This window comes from Caretta caretta, chromosome 7 (assembly GCF_965140235.1).
Source record: "Caretta caretta isolate rCarCar2 chromosome 7, rCarCar1.hap1, whole genome shotgun sequence".
NCBI lineage: Eukaryota > Metazoa > Chordata > Testudines > Cheloniidae > Caretta > Caretta caretta.
The window spans coordinates 92581269-92598259 of NC_134212.1; positions in this window are offsets into that span (position 1 = coordinate 92581269).

A 16991-nucleotide genomic window follows, 5' to 3' on the forward strand; every position below is an offset into this window, starting at 1 on the left:
CTGGTATTCTATAAAATGAACCCAAGCTTACAATCACAACTCTTATTAAATACATGAGTGTTAGGATTCCTTTCTGAGAATCTGGGTCAGATTCTGCATCACTCTTTCACCCAAAGCTCTTGTTGAGATTTGAACTTAATGGGAGACTTGGGTGACCAGATATCCAGGATTGGGCCCTTAATAGACAATTCTCCAATATTTACTCAGAGTGATGCCAGTGACTAGCAAATCGAAAAACAAACTATCTCAGTATAGGAAAACATATCATAGAAAACAGCTATATACTATAGGGTATAAGTTATAGGCAGGAAATATACAGAAGGATAACACACCTCAATGGAGAAATTAGATGTGATTTCTGAAGCTGGTTAGCTGTAGTTGGGGAGTATTTTCGAATATCTGTTGCAATTGTGTACTTGTGTTTGGGTCAATCATGTTCATTCCCCTTTTTGTTCACTGTCAGTAAACATTCTCAGATGTTAAAGTTCTGTTCACTTGGACACTGGCAAATAGTTGGTATTCATACTAATAACCATTTTCACACACAGACAAGTGTACTGGGGCATGAACGAGAAAGTATTATTCATTATTCACTGTCTCAATCATCCAGTCAGGGAACAGGAATAATACTGTGTCACAGAAATCAAACTACAAACTTCAGTGTAAGGAGACTGATATCTCCCCATAATTCCTCTGAATATGCTTGCTCCTTGTGAAGTTGTAATATATGGTATGCCACATGTATGCTTTTAATTTCAGTTCTGTACTGTAAGGGTAATTATTTTGTCAGCTAAACTTCTCAAGGGTAGCTGGGGACCAGGGATAAATTCATTAGGACTAATCCAAGCATCAGAAGGAGTTGTTGGACATGGTTTATTTTTTATAGTGAATAATAAACAAGTATTGGATGCAGCTCAGTCTTCATAAACTCCTGCTGAAGCAGGTGTATTAATGTATCATTTAATAACAGACTACCTGGCCCAAAGCTATTATTTTAAGAGGCAGTCTCCAAGATGTGTTTATCTAATTATAACTATGATGGACAAAATGTTATTGTTTTGTTATGAAAATCTGTGGCTACAATAGTTAGTTTGTTTTTGTGTAGTTGCCATCAGTCACTGAAATGTGAAAATGCCTCCTTTTTAGATCCAGTTGGAACATTTTCACCAAAATTTTGGTGAAATATGCTGTATTGTTGAAGCCGAAATGTTTTATGGAGACATAAATTTCCACAACTTTCCTTGGAAAGGGGAGAGAGAGACTTCAAGTCTTTGTTCTAGAGTAAAAAACTGCTCTGAATCAGACAGAGGAACGGTGACTTGAACCTGCGTCTTCCACGTCCCTAACCACCAGAATGCAGAATGTGATGTATGCACATGTACACTCCCCTGACACAATTCCATTTTCACAAATATTTTATTTTCATTCCACTGAGGAAGGAAAAACAAATTTCAAAATCTCAAAGTTGCCGCAAAATGGAATTGTCATCCTCTGGTCAATTCTACTCATTTCTGTGTTTGGAGGCAGCATTTGTACACTAGAAAATGATTTTGTATTCTATGTTGCTCAGAATATGACCCCCCTAATCTAGATCCTCTTTTCTCTGAGTTTCCTGTCAGTGTTTATCTGGTGGTGGTTCTTCCTTGCTGACCCCACCTGTGGTGCAAATTCACTGGCAGGGGTGTTGGAACAATTTTTATAGCGAGGGTTCTGAGAGCCATTCCACCAAACTGTAAATCCTGTATTATAATGGAAACCAAGCCAGGTGTTGCGACAGCACCCCCAGCACTCCTCGTTCTAGCATCTATGTTCACTGGCTTCCTTCTTTGTGAGTATGGAATAGGTCTTCCTGTATTTTAGTACAGTGCACAGCACAAGGCTATAATATATGTAACCTAATGTTCTCCATTTCAGATTGACAGAGAGAAGAGCATTTGTGTGACTTTTTCCATGTTACCCCTATATAGCCAGCCAAACAAATTGTTGACCAAAGAGAAGTAGGACAGATAGTAGTGGAACTGCAGTGGCAGTGGGAGAGGTCACAGTTCAGAGGTGTCAATGTCTTGAAAGTGGCATGGGTAAACAGTGCTTCCATGTGGCCTGGAAGAGAATAGTGGGTAAGAAATTCACCAAGTAGACATAATCTCATGGCTGCAGTAACTGCAGTTACATAGAAAGGTACATTTGCTTTCTCAGTTTTATATATTCAATATGTCTAACGAATTACAACACTTGTGTCCAACAGGTTCTATTCTATATATGTGTATCTAATAGAATTGTGGCATTCCTAGGAAGCTTAGAGATCACAGAATAATTGAAGTATAAGAGATGAACACAGATTTAATGACTTTAAGGCAAATGAATAAAACAAGAATCTGTTATTTACCACCCTAAAGAAGTTTGCTATCTATATGCACATATCCTTAGCTTTGGGAATTTTTGTCCTTAAGTGTATCTCCAAAATATCACAAAAGATTAACCAGCACTCTAATACAAATTATGCCTTCAAAGATACAAATGGAAAATTTGCAATCTAAGCTTTTGTCTCCTTTCTTTAAATTATATTCACATATATAATAAGAATTAGATGTAAAAATTAGCATTTTTACCTTGTGCTGAGTATACAATGGTACTACAGAAGTATTAATTTGCACACGACTTAGAGCCCTTAGAAATAACACCTACAAAGTTTTAACCAGTTAATTTTAGTAATTTACACATGTGGCAAGATGGCCAATTTAGTCTGGTGTTTCCTGCGCTTCTCTTGGCAGGGAGCTAAGATGCCACCCTTTGCCCCTGCTCTTGAGTGCCAAGGACCCCGCTACTAGGCCCCACCGGGAAGGTGGTAGAGGAGGGAAGCGGAGGAGGGGTCTGGGTTTGCTCCTTGCTCTTAGTCCCAGCCCCTCTCAACTCCTGTGGGTTTCTTACCCTCGTCCCCCTAAGGTGGGGTTACCCTCGGTCCTTAGATGCTGGGGGGAAGGGAGTCTCCCTGTCCTCCTGGGGCAGGGTCTCCCTTACTTCAATTCTCAGGTCTTCCAAATCTCTCAACACACCTCTAAGTTCCAGTCCTTTTTTTTTTTTTTTCTTTCTTTCTTTTTCTTCCTCTGTCTGCCTGACGCAGGGGGTTTTATTAGGTTCCTAACAGGGCCTTAATTGACTGCAGGTGCTCCAATTAACCTGCAGGGAACCACGCCTTAATTAGCCTTGAGCTTATATATTTCCCCCCAGCACTCTCCCACTGCTCCCTGGCCCTCCTGTATCACAATATGTAAAGTGACAACCGGTGTGAGAGAGATTATTGCTGTTCCTTATTTTAAGTACAAGTCCTAATTCAACCTGATGGAAGAAACCTATAAAGAGCAACAACTGTGTTTGTAATATCATAAAAAATTGAAATAAATTAGCCAGAGCTTAATATTCTTGATCTTGTTTAAATAATGTTTAATATGTGCCTAGTCCTGTGTGAGTGCATGAGGGACTGAGAGCAGGAGAAGGATGTTCTGATATGCACAGACAATTATAGTAGACTCGCCAAAGGAATTGGGGGCTTATAGGGTGAGGTTGGGACTATGTTTCTGTCCCACTTGCTCCAACTATAGCACAGCCAGAGTCTTGCCCTGAGGCTTCAACTAATAACTCTTATGCCAGTCTATGGGAGCTGGATCAGACCCTTAGTGAACGACACACCATTTAAAGTAATACATGGCAATTATAACCCAAATTCATCCTTGGAAGGAGTTCAGTGACTTACTCCTTGTTGGGTCAATCCAGGGACCACACTGAAGAATTATTGTGTTCCTTTTAAATTATTTTTTTCTGGTGATATAGCTTAATACAGTGGTTCCCAAACTTGTTCCGCCGCTTGTGCGGGGAAAGCCCCTGGTGGGCCGCACCAGTTTGTTTACATACCGTGTCCGCAGGTTCAGCCAATCGCAGCTCCCAGTGGCCTCAGTTCGCTGCTCCAGGCCAATGGGAGCTGCTGGAAGTGGCGACTAGTACATCCCTTGGCCTGCACCACTTCCAGCAATTCCCATTGGCCTGGAGCAGCGAATTGCAGCCACTGGGAGCCACGATTGGCCGAACCTGCAGACGCAGCAGGTAAACAAACCATCACGGCCCGCCAGGGGCTTTCCCCGCACAAGAGGCAGAACAAGTTTGGGAACCACTGCCTTAATTAATGTAAAGTTACTTGTTCAAAGACTTCTTCCACTGACTTTTCTGTGACCTGATTCCCCTAATGTTTTTGTGTTGCTGTGTCATAAATATAAAGGGAAGGGTAACCATATTTCTGTATACAGTGCTATAAAATCCTCCTGGCCAGAGGCAAAAACCTTTCAACCTGTAAAGGGTTAAGATGTTAAGGTAACCTCGCTGGCACCTGACCCAAAATGACCAATGAGGGGACAAGATACTTTCAAATCTGGATCGGGGTGGCGGGGACACAGGGTTTTTGTCTGTCTGTGTGATACGTTTTGCCAGGAACAGATCAAGGATGCAAGTTCTCCAATTCCTGTAAAGTTAGTAAGTAATCTTGCTAGAAAATGCATTAGGTTTTCTTTGTTTAATGGCTTGTAAAATTCGCTGTGCTGGAGGGAATGTATATTCCTGTTTTTGTGTCTTTTTGTAACTTAAGGTTTTGCCTAGAGGGATTCTTTATGTTTTGAATCTGATTACCCTGTAAGGTATTTACCATCCTGATTTTACAGAGGTGATTCTTTTACTTTTTCTTTAAATAAAATTCTTCTTTTAAGAACCTGATTGATTTTTCATTGTTCTTAAGATCCAAGGGTTTGGGTCTGTGTTCACCTGTATCAATTGGTGAGGATTATTATCAAGCCTTCCCCAGGAAAGGGGGTGTAGGGCTTGGGGGAATATTTTGTGGGAAGAGGACTCCAAGTGGTCCTTTCCCTGTTCTTTGTCTAAAACACTTGGTGGTGGCAGCATTTTACCTAATCCAAGAGCAAAGACTTTGTGCCTTGGGGAAGTTTTAACCTCAGCTGGTAGAAATAAGCTTAGGGGGTCTTTCATGCAGGTCCCCACATCTGTACCCTAGAGTTCAGAGTTGGGAAGGAACCTTGACATGCTGTCTCTACATTTCTTCTCTCTGGCTGGTAATTGTAAACCTATGAGGGATGCATCTTTGCTCACAAGAATTCTAATGACTCTCCATAGGACTGTTTGTTTTTTAAGAGCAGGTTCAAAATGTTCCTTCATGTATATTACTGTTTCCTGCTGCAATAAGTGACCAAAGACAATACATGTGGCTGTATTGTTTAGAAGTCAAATAGTGGCTAGAACAATAATTTTGCCTCAGCTAAATAACATTTCCACTTATTTCAATGAATACTAAATTTATATATTTGGTACACCCCTAATAAAAGGCTTCAGGTATGTGGTCCACAAATGCAGAGAGGGTATCAGACCAATGAAACACTTATTGCTGTGCCAGGGGAAATAAGAAGAACAAATAATTGATCTGACAAGATTAACACTATAGGAGATCTAATTACTGATCTCTGTGGATATTATAAGATGAACTCAGTATGTGAAGTGGCATATAAATGTGTCCTTTTCTATTGGTTGTGCCCTAAAAGATCCCTTATACTCTTGTTAGGAATTAAAGGTAGAAATATGTAAAGGCAGCAAGAAAAATAGGAATCTAGAAGAAGAAAAATAAGAGTGGGGCAGTGAGTATAAAAATACTGTCAATTTTTAATTGTGTATTGGAGGCTTTTACTCTAATGAATTCCCCACTTCATCTCTCCTAAAGTCAAGTGACTGACATAAATCAAATGGGCCACCTAAAATAATATACAAATGTGTTTTACCTCATCCAATAGCCAGATTTTGGTGCCAATAACCTAGATGATATAAACAGTTGGAAGAAATAACAAGTTTTGAGTTTCAGGCAGAGGGCTCCTCCTTCCATTCCAGTCCACATACACATGCTTATCAAGGTCACTATCAAATTCTTCTTTGCCATAACCTGGCAAGAAGATTTAAAAAGTTGTATGTCTGGAATTAGATGGGTAAATACTATTGTAGAACTCTTAATCTTTTGTAATATCAGCCGAAAGCTCTTCACTTACAGCCAGTCTTGCTATTCCTGTTCAGATGAAGCACAGAAAAGGAAAGACAGTAGCCTTTCTGTTCTGTAATATTACTAGTTTTCATGGGCAGGCATTTAGCACTGATACCATGTACTTCAGGAGGAATCATTTGCTGGACAGATCTATAGAAATGGTACCAGCAAAAGGAAGTCTCAATAATGCCTTCTGTCACTAACTGAGCTTTGGTTGATGTTGCCTAACATCTACAAATGATTGCAGCAGGAAATGTAGGGTTTGCCATGGTCATTAATTTCTTTATTTTTATTTCCTTACTTTTTGTTGTTCTTGATTCTCTATTAAACTTAGTGCCTGATTAATAACTAGGCTTACATAGCTATAGGACCAAGAAAGAAAATTGCACCACTGGGGTTCTTCGTTTGTAGTGCTTGGTGCAATACTATAAACCGGTGACCAACATGCATAGAGTATCTAATGTTATAACAAGAAAAATCATGACTTACAAGTGGGTTTATGCACCCAAATTGTCAAACAGTTTTCAGAACAATGTGTAAAATTAGGAAGATATACAATACTTTTATATTATGTGGCTGGTGGTGAAGGATGGGTTAGGGTTGGAAAAAATTGCACCAAAGTGGAAGCAGGGTGTGAACTGGCAGGAATGTAGCAAGGAAGGGAACTGGTAAGTAGGAGGGGAAAGAATTTCACTTCTTTAATCTTCCTCATTTAAGGCCTGATCATTAGAGGTTTTTAGTACCTGCAACTTTGGAGTGTGAATCATATTGTTAGCACTCTTCATGATCAGCAGTATACTGAGCCCTTGGGTCCTGATTCTGCATTTCTGTGTATGTACCCACACACTGAGTCAGTACTATTTTTGTATGCCAAAGGGATTCATTAAAACTTCCTAATTCTTATTCTTTCAGAGTTATTCAACACTATCCAGTCAATTTAAGTAGCTTTCTGTATCTTGGGTTTTATTATAGTGAGAGCTTTAATCAAACAAGTGAAGTTGAATCCGACTTACTTTTCTTTTATTAATCTAAATTAAAATTGCCTCAGACAATGTATTCACTATCTCTATAGTATGTAAGTTCAAAGAGGCCACATGGCATAGAGGTTACCATTCAGTGAGTTTTGTAGTATAATGTATAAAAGTAATTTCCTTTTACATACTCCCTAAATTAACATTTAATCTCTCTCTATATTTGAATATTGTAAGTAAGAACAGAATACAGCTTAGTACCAAGTACATCAGAAATCGATTAACATTTTTGTCACAGGCATCTGAAATCTGAAGTGTTTGGGAATTAATTTCCTTGCATACCTGATTTTCTTTAAGCTATTTTTGATAAATAGGTTCTCTAATTATGTCAACAGTCTAAAGGTTCATTTTGGTCTCATCAAGGAAATTTTTTTGTGAATTTCAAAAATATACAGAGCGCCTGTTGAATTCTATTTGAGTTATTTGCATATTGAACACTCAGTTCACTGAAATGATGAATAAAATATCTCATCATATCTGATTGACTTGTGTTATGTCACATATGGATATGGCTTTTCATGCTTTGATGCAACTATGTTGTGCAATATGAATCAATGTCTCAGATCTGAAGTAAATCAATCAAAATGTCCTTTGGGTAGATGTTGATATAGTATCTCTGGATATGCTGAGCATGTGGTACCATGCAGCTCACTGATGTCACTGGTTCTCATTAAAATGAAGTTCCGACATTAGGTCGGGTGGGCAAACTACAGCCCAGGGGACATATCCAGCCCTTCAGACATTTTAATCTGGCCCTTGAGCTTCCGCTGGGGAGTGGGGTCCAGGGCTTACCCTGCTCCATGTGTGCCGTGGCTCCGCATGGCTCCTGGAAGCCGAGGCATGTCTCCACTCCAGCTCCTACAGGTAAGGGTAGCCAGAGGGCTTTGCATGTTGGCCCCACCCCAAGTGCCACCCCCACAGCTCCCATTGGCTGGGAACTGCGGCCAATGGGAGCTGCAGGGACAGCGCCTGTGGACAGGGCCGCGCTTCCATGTAGGAGCCAGAGGGGGGACATGCTGCTGCTTCCGAGAGCTGCTTGAGGTAAGTGCCGCCCGGAGCCTGCACCCCGACTCCCTCCCATGCCCTAACCCTGATCCCCCTCTTACCCTCTGAACCCCTCGGTCCCAGCACAGAGCACCCTCCTACACCTGCTCCCCCAGCTGGAGCTCCCACCCTCCCCACATACCCCAGCCCGGAGCCCCCTCCTGTACCCTGAACTCCTCATTTCTGGCCCCGCCCCAGAACCCGCTCCCCTACTGGAGCCCTCACCCCCTCCCGTACCCTAACCCCCAATTTCGTGAGCATTTATGGCCCACCATACAATTTCCATACCCAGATGTGGCCCTCGGGCCAAAAAGTTTGCCCACCCCTGCATTAGATGGCTACAATAGGTGCTGTGGTGACTGCTGCGTGAGTTGCTGTGGAATGTGCGAGAGGACCAGCAGTGGTCTCTTACACTTTCTGCAACTTTCTTCACTTTCCTCCCAGCTGGTCTGACTCCTTATGAAATTAGGAGCACAGCAAGATGACATATTGATATTAGGTTTGAGGAAAGGGAGGTGAAAGAGGCAGAAAGAGGAGGAAAAAAGCCTCCCTTAAGTGAAACTGAGAAAGTGTTTATGGGATAAGTCTCTCTCTGCCTGTGTCCCTCAGCCATCCCCACATCACACACAACTGTTAGTTCCTGTGGCCTGTGTTTTGGCACACTTTATCAGTTAGACTGGTATTCTGAACAGCATCAGTATGTATCCCCTGTGTTACTCAGGGCTGTTTGCTAAGTCACTCTGTGAGCACTTCTGCCAGTATTCTTCCCATGGGGATGAATCCCATCTCCTCATGTGTTCTGCAGACTGCTGCTTGGCAGTAGAAGTGAGGTGATTCTGCTGGGCAAGGGAAAAGAGCTGTGCAGGGGAGCTCCATGCAAGGAGACCTGAGTGGGCCCAGGGGCCGAATGAGGCCCCACCCCCTGGAGGAGGCACCCTGTGGTGGAGATGCCAACCCTGCATTGAACGGTCTATGAGGCTGCTGCAAGTTATACCAGGGCTGAACTTGTCCCCAACTGCTCTCAGGATTGGGAAGGGCACAAAGGTGACCTTTGCCCTCTTGCCCCAAGCTATGCTGAGTGCAGCTTATGCACTACAGAGAATTCAGCCCTATATATTGTGGACATTTTCCCTTTTCACCTGTTCTCTGCCCACTAATTAATCTCTGCTGAGTCTTCTTTAGCATCCCAAACCACTGAGCAACTTTCAAGCAGTCACCATTTAATGATTTATCTTTTAAAACCCTGCCACAAATGTTTCCTTCCAACTATAGTTCCCTTCCCACCACCCCCACCTTACCATAATCTATAAAGTCCAGGTGTGAAATTCTGGCTCCTTTGAAGTCAGTGGGAATTTTGCCATTGCCTTCAGTGAGGCCAGGATTTCATCCCAGGTCTAACATATTTCAAACTTGGACTATTAATGTTGTAAGGTTTGATATCTAACCAGGGGAATAACTGTGTGGCTGGTAGTACTGCTAAAAAGGATCTGGGGGTTATAGTGGACCACAAACTGAATATGAGCCATCAATGTGATGCAGCTGCAAAAACAAACCAAAAAAACCACTATGATTCTGGGGTGTATTACCAAGACCATTTAATGTAAAACACAGGAGGCAATTGTCCCACTCTACTCAGCCCTGGTGAGGCCCCAGCTGGAGTACCATGTCCAATTTGATGGGGTGGGATCTGAGTTACTACAGAGAATTCTCTTCTGAGTATCTGGCTGGTGAATCTTGCCCATATGCTCAGGGTTCAGCTGATCGCCATATTTGGGGTTGGGAAGGAATTTTCCTCCAGGGCAGATTGGCAGAGGCTCTGGGGGTTTTTCGCCTTCCTCTGAAGCATGGGGCATGGGTCACTTGCTGAAGGATTCTCTGCTCCTTGAAGTCTTTAAGCCACGATTTGAGGACTTCAGTAGCTCACACATAGGTGAGAGGTTTTTCGCAGGAGTGGGTGGGTGAGATTCTGCGGCCTGCGTTGTGCAGGAGGTCGGACTAGATGATCATAATGGTCCCTTCTGACCTTAGTGTCTATCAATCTATGAATTCTGGGCACCACTCTTTAGGAAGGATGTAGACAAATTGGAGAGAGTCCAGAGGAGAGCAACAAAAATGATAAAAGGTTTAGAAAACCTGAGCTATGAGGAAAGGTTGAAAAAAATTGGGCATGTTTAATCTTGTGAAAAGAAGACGGAGGGGCGAGCTGCTAACAGTCTTCCAGTATGTTAAGGGCTGTTATAAAGAGAATGGTGATCAGTTTTTCTCCATGTCCACTGAAGTAATGAGCTTAGTCTGCAGCAAGGGAGATTTACATTAAATATTAAGAAAAACTTTCTAACTATAAGATAAGCTTTGGAATTCTATTCAAGGTCATGGAGACCCCATCATTGGAAATGTTTTAAAACAAAGTTGGACAAATACATGTCAGGGATGGTCTAGGTTTACTTGGTCCTGTCTCAGTGCAGGGGGCTGGACTCGATGACTTCTCGAGGTTCCTGCCTGCTCTGTTTCCATATAGAAACATCTCAACTAGCAACAGATCCTTTATCCCATTAAAGCATTGGGACTCTCCCCTTCTCAGTGGTATAAAGCATTTGGTTGTAGTTTTAGAGCACTGCAAAATGTGTGACTTTACATTTGTGACTACCTGTTGGATAGAAAAGGTATATTAGAAGTTTTAAAAATAGAATTTAGTGTTCTCTGTCTCCCACAACTTCTATAGTATGATCCATCATACTAAAAGAAGCCAGCATTACAGAGGATGAATACAAAAATAATCCCAATAAAAAAAGCCATAAACCTTACTCTATAAAATGGTTTAACAAACATGACAGTGCTTTAATGTTTTCTGGAACAGAGGTTTTATTGGCATAGAGTTTGGGATCGCCTAGATACCTTGAATGTGGCTTTAACTTCTCTGAATAATGAAGCAGTCCCACATTCCCAGGAATCAGGGCCAGCTCCAGGCACCAGTGAAGGAAGCAGGTGCCTGGGGCGGCCAATAGAAAGGGACGGCGCTCCGTGCGTCATCGGGGCAGCACGTCTGGGTCTTTGGCGGCAATTTGGCAGCGGGCCCTGCAGTCCCTCTCTTCCTCTTCGGCGGCAGCTCAGCCAGGCTTCATTTTTTTATTTTTTTTTTCCCTTTGCCGCTTGGGGCGGCAAAAAGCTAGAGCCGGCCCTGCCAGGAACAAGCCTCTATAGTATCAAGTATGCACATCATTTATTTATATACATACACACACTCAAACATAAAAGCTTAGATTCTGTTCTTTCAGAAAAATGACAAAGTTTAACAGGATCAAACTCCACAGGAGATTTATTCAGAATGTAATTTGATGTTGGTTGATAGATTTTTCTAGGGCAGAAGGGATCATTATCATCTAGTCTGATCTCCTGCCATAGACCTTCCCCAACTAATTTCTGCATAAAGCCCATAATGTTCTTTTCAACTTATAAACTCTGAGTGATAAAGAATCCATCATTGCCGGAGGTAAGTTGTTCCCGTGGTTAATTATGCTTACTGTTTTTAAAAAATTGTGACTTAGTTGTAGTCCAAATTTGTTCAGCTTCCAACCATTGCTATGCTGCCTTCTGCAAGATTAAAGATGTGTGTACTGAAAAAAATCCTTTCAGACCATGATCAAGTAATCTCTTAACCTTCTCTTGGATAAACTAAATAGATTGAGTTTCTTAAGTGTCTCACTGTAATGCAGATTTTCCAGACCTTAAATTATTTTTATAGCTCTTGTCTGAATTCTTTCCAAATTTTCAAAATCCTTTTAAAAGTGTGTACCCCAGAACTGGACATAGTATTCCAATAATGGTCTCACCAATGCCATATGCAGAGGCAAAACCACCCCTCTCCTACGTAATATTCCCCTGGGTATACATCTAAGGATCACATTCACCCTTTTAGCTACAGCATTACACATGAGGTCATGCTCAGGGGTCTGTGATGGATCATCAGCGAAGTCTTTTTCAATATCACTGCATTTCAGGATACAGTCCCCTCTCTTGTAAATGTGATTGTCACAGGGTAGGCTGGCTCTTTTAGGGAGTTGAGCTCAGCCTTGTCTGTGTCTAGTTATCTGTCCCCAGGTGATGGGCTTGAGCCAACATTTCACTTGAGCAAGAGGACCAATATCACCAGTTATTAACCTGGTGTGAGACTTATAAGAGGGAACCTTCTTCATCAGTGAAGGGAGACCAGCTCGAGCTATAGACTCAAAGACAACTGGGGTGGCAGTTCTCCACCCTATGCAGATGCAAAGGCCAGGCTGGAGCTACCTTCAGGGAAGGGCAGGAGCAGAATCCTTAAGAAAAATTGGCTAGAGGAAATACAGAGCAGCTGCAGCTGGTTTTTTTGGGACTGAACGTTTATAATTATATAAAGTGTATATATAATTCACTACATATATACATTCTCTCGCTCACACACTCACTCTCTCTCTCTCTTATTCTGATTTAAATTGACGTTTGAACTGAGATGCTGTTTTAATAAACCACATCCCAAGAAGGGATATTATTTGACAAATATGAGAACCTGGGTGCAGTGCCCAAGAAAGGGAATATGAGGTTCTCATGCCAGATCCAGAAATACCCTGCTACAGTGACCTTTGTTCCTAGATATATGACCTTGCATTTGACTGTATTAAAATATAAATTATTCAAATGAGCCCACCTTTCCGAGTGATCCAGATAGGTCTATATAACTGACCTGTCACCATTATTTACTTCTCCATCAATTTCTGTATCTGCAAGTTTTACAAGCAATTTTATATTTTCTCCTAGATAATCGATTAAAATATTTAATAGCATTGGGCTGAGAACAGATCCCTGAAAGAACCCACTAAAAGCACCCCTTAAGAGGATGAGGACTTCGAGATCAGTTCATTTTTTAATTAATTTAATATGGGCTACATTGATTTTTTGCATAGTGTTGATTATTTTATCAGAATCTCATGCAGGACTAAGTCATTTGACTTATAGAAGTCTATATTATGTCAACACAATTGTCTTCATCAATCAAACTTGCAATCTCCAAGGTCTTGTCAAACAAACTTGATATATATCTCTATCTTCCATGTCATTACGTTGAATGGCATTACCTTTGGAACCACCCTTTAATTCTTTACTGATTTCATCCTATGATTTTACTTTGGATCTCAATGTCAGACTAACCAACCTAGAGTCAACCAGGCCATCCTGTTTAACCCTTTTAAATATTGGGGGGAAAGCTAAGGTTGTGCCAGTCTTCTGGAACTTCCAACTGCCAGAAGCTGGGACTGGATGATAGGGGATGGATCACTCAATAATGGTCCTGTTCTGTTCGTTCTCTCTGACGCTTCTGACAGTGGTTGCTGCCAGATGCAGGGTACTGGACTACATGGATCATTAGTCTAACCCAGCAGGCCATTCTTATGTTTCCCAGTATTCTGAGATTTGTTTAAAAACATGATTTTCCATGGCTGAACATTACATCTTAGTCCTCATCTGATGACTTCCTCTCTAGTATTAAAGCATTGCAAGGATCACTTCTTTCCAATGCTACAATACTGAAAAATGTCTGATTTTGATAACTAATCATGGATTTGACAGCACTAAATTATACTGGTGCATGGCAGCTAGTTTAGTATTATGCAGTTTCAGTTAGTTATGTCATGCAGTGTTGAAGTCTTACTGCTTCTATCAACAGAAAATTTAAAAATTCTTTTCTCCCCTTCTATCCAAACTACCAAGACTGTTGTTGAGACCCTTATCTCATGCCTTGACTATTGTAATCTCCTCTCTGGCCTCGATGCCAGGCAACCACATTACCTCCATCAAGTTCACTCAAAATGCTGCTGCTGGAATCATTTTCCTGGTTTGTCACTCCAATCATATAATCCCTCTTTCTTTGAATCTCCCCTCCCCACCTGGCTTCCCCATTCAAATACAAACTCTTTTTGTCTTTACTTTTAAGGCCCTTTATCATTTATCCCTGCCCTACTTTATCGGATCGATGAGCTTATCAAGCCATCAACCCTTGCCAACTCTATCAGGGATGCCAGCCTAAATTGCCTATCTGTCGTCTTCTCCCACAAGCACCTACATACTTATAAATAACCTTTTTTAGAAAAGATATTGTGTTTCAGACATTGCTGCTTTTCTAGTTCAATATACTTTTGCTTTTAAATATTTTTAATTTCAACTTTGGTTTTAACAAATAAAAGTACATTCTCCTGTGAATGTGTTTATAATTAACATAGAGAGGAAGACTAGAACTCAGGATTAGCAAAATTCACAGGAGAAATCCTAGTCCAGGGATCAGCAACCTTTGGCACGCGGCCCGCCAGGGCAAGCCCCCTGGTGGGCCGGGCTGGTTCTCCAGGCCAATGGGGGCTGCAGGAAGCAGCCCAGGCCAAGGGATGTGCTGCCTGCTGCTTCCCGCAGCCCCCATTGGCCTGGAATGGCGAACCACGGCCAGTGGGAGCTGCGATCAGCCAAACCTGCAGTCGCGGCAAATAAACAAACCAGCCTGGCCCACCAGGGGACTTGCCCTGGCGGGCCATGGGCCAAAGGTTGCCAATCCCTGGCCTAGTCCCACTGCAGTTAAAAAATCTCTCACTGTTTTCAGTAGGGCTAGGATTTCATCATATATGTCCTTGATCATCAGTTTATCAGCCAATTTACATTCTAGCTGAGCTAAAGTCTCTTTGGACAGGGATAGGTTTTCTTTACCCTTTCACGTCTGATCCATTTGAAACTTTTGGACCACTTCAGAGGTGTGTGCCAATATAATTAACTTTGACTTTATCATAGGCCATAATCTTTGTTCAATTAGATGGTATTGCTGGGCTGACACTGGGAATGAATCATTATTTGAAATGATTGAGATAACCCAGGTCATGTACAAAAACAAGGCCATGAGAGAGAACTCCTTGGCTTGGTTGCCTCCTGCAACTAAGAAGCCTGCCAGAATGCCTTATTTTTGCCAAGACAATTTCATATTTTTAGGTTTTCCTCTTGTCCTTTCCATTTTCTCTCATGCAGAAAAGATCATTCTCCTCACCTTGAGAATTCAGTTGTAATAATTCTCTAAATAAAATGTGGCCAGAGTAATGATAAGCAGGATTTGGTTTCCAAAACTGCCATGTCCTTTTTGCTTATGAGCTTAGTTTCATCCAGAATTTGCTTTCCAATCAATGCTATTCTGTTTCATCTTAAATATTTTCACAACTGTCTTATTACTTTATATCTACTTGATTCTGATCTTCATTTTGACACATGCATCCTGTTTTTTCTCCTGTCATTACATTCTAAATTCTGAATTCTCTCTTAGTTTGTGTGTCAATACAACTGGGGTCAATCACTTGAATAACATTTTGTCCTGTTAATCTGTGATATGTCAAGATGTAGAATCAACTCAGTGGAACACCACTTATTTGGCTCAGTGGTGTATAGAATAAATTAGATTTCTAGAACTAGTAACCAGCAAGATGTATTTATCAATTCTAATAGTATTTCCTGTTTATTTCCTTCCTTCTAGTGGTTTTATTGGATGAATGAAAACAAAAATTATATAGAACTTCCTCTCTATTTCTGGAGATCAGAATGTGTCATTACTATTAGTTACTTTTCATTTGGCAAACCACATTGACTTCAGCAGAACTTTAGTGATGTATTAGTATCAGGGTGCTTCTGTGATGGATATTCTTATATTTATAGCTGGTGTCAGCAGCAACATGATCCAGCAAGTAAGCACTATTACCAAAGCAGCCTGCTTGTCCTCCTGAGAACACTTTGGGCCTGATACTGAGTTACACTTAGCCCCCCTGTGGTGGTCTCACCCATCCTTGGAACATGCTTTTGCCTCAGTGTGGGATGTTGCTGCTATCTTTGACTTCAGTGCCTCCTGTTAGCTACCTGCCTCTGGCTCCAGATCTTCTGTGGCTCAGCCCTTCGGCCAAGTCACAACGTTCAAACCACTTCCAGGGTATCCCGAACAAGACCAAATGAATCTGGATAACTCCCTGCCCCCGGGGCTACTGAAATCCTCTCCTTGAACTGGCACAAACCCTATCTCAGCAATTCCCTCACAGGAGCGTATGCTGCCCCCATAACCCTGGACTTCTCTCAGCCACAGCGTCCTGTCTCCTCTACAGCATCTCCCTCAACAAAGCTGCTTCAGTCTATTTAGTATGGCCTGGCTCTTCTCGTGTCTCCCCCCACAGCTACTCACGTCTCCAGGTGCAGACATGACTAATTGGGTGTATTCACTAGCCTTGCAGGTGATGGGGTTAAGCCCCATCACACTCCCATATACTCCTCTGATAAGAGTAAAAGGGCCTTAAAATGGATCTTAAAAATCCGATTCAGATAGCTTCTTCACAGCTGCTACCCAAATAGAACAGGGGAAAAATGATGCCTTCCACATTTGACTAGCCAGCAGATCATGTCACATCCTGTCAGTTGCAGTCTTGGCCACTGTAATCTAGGCATTTATAACCTTCAAACTAGATTAGATTACTGCAACACTCTGCATTCATTATAGAAACTTAACTAGTGGAGGATGCAGCATCCTGCCTCCTGACACATTCAGGTCAATAACAGTACTGGTGTACTCATTCCAATCACTTAACTGGCTACCCATTGAATGCTGGATCAAGATTAAAGTCCTGGCTTTGATCTTCAGTGCGCTCAATGGGCTGGTTCTGGGGCATCTCAAAGGTTACCTCTCCCTCTGTGATCACCAGACCATCCTGGACAGCAATGATCTTCAGGAACAATGGAACCCGCAATGGTACCTAGAAGGCACTTAGTGACAGATAAGTCTTAGTAGCTAGCCAACTTCT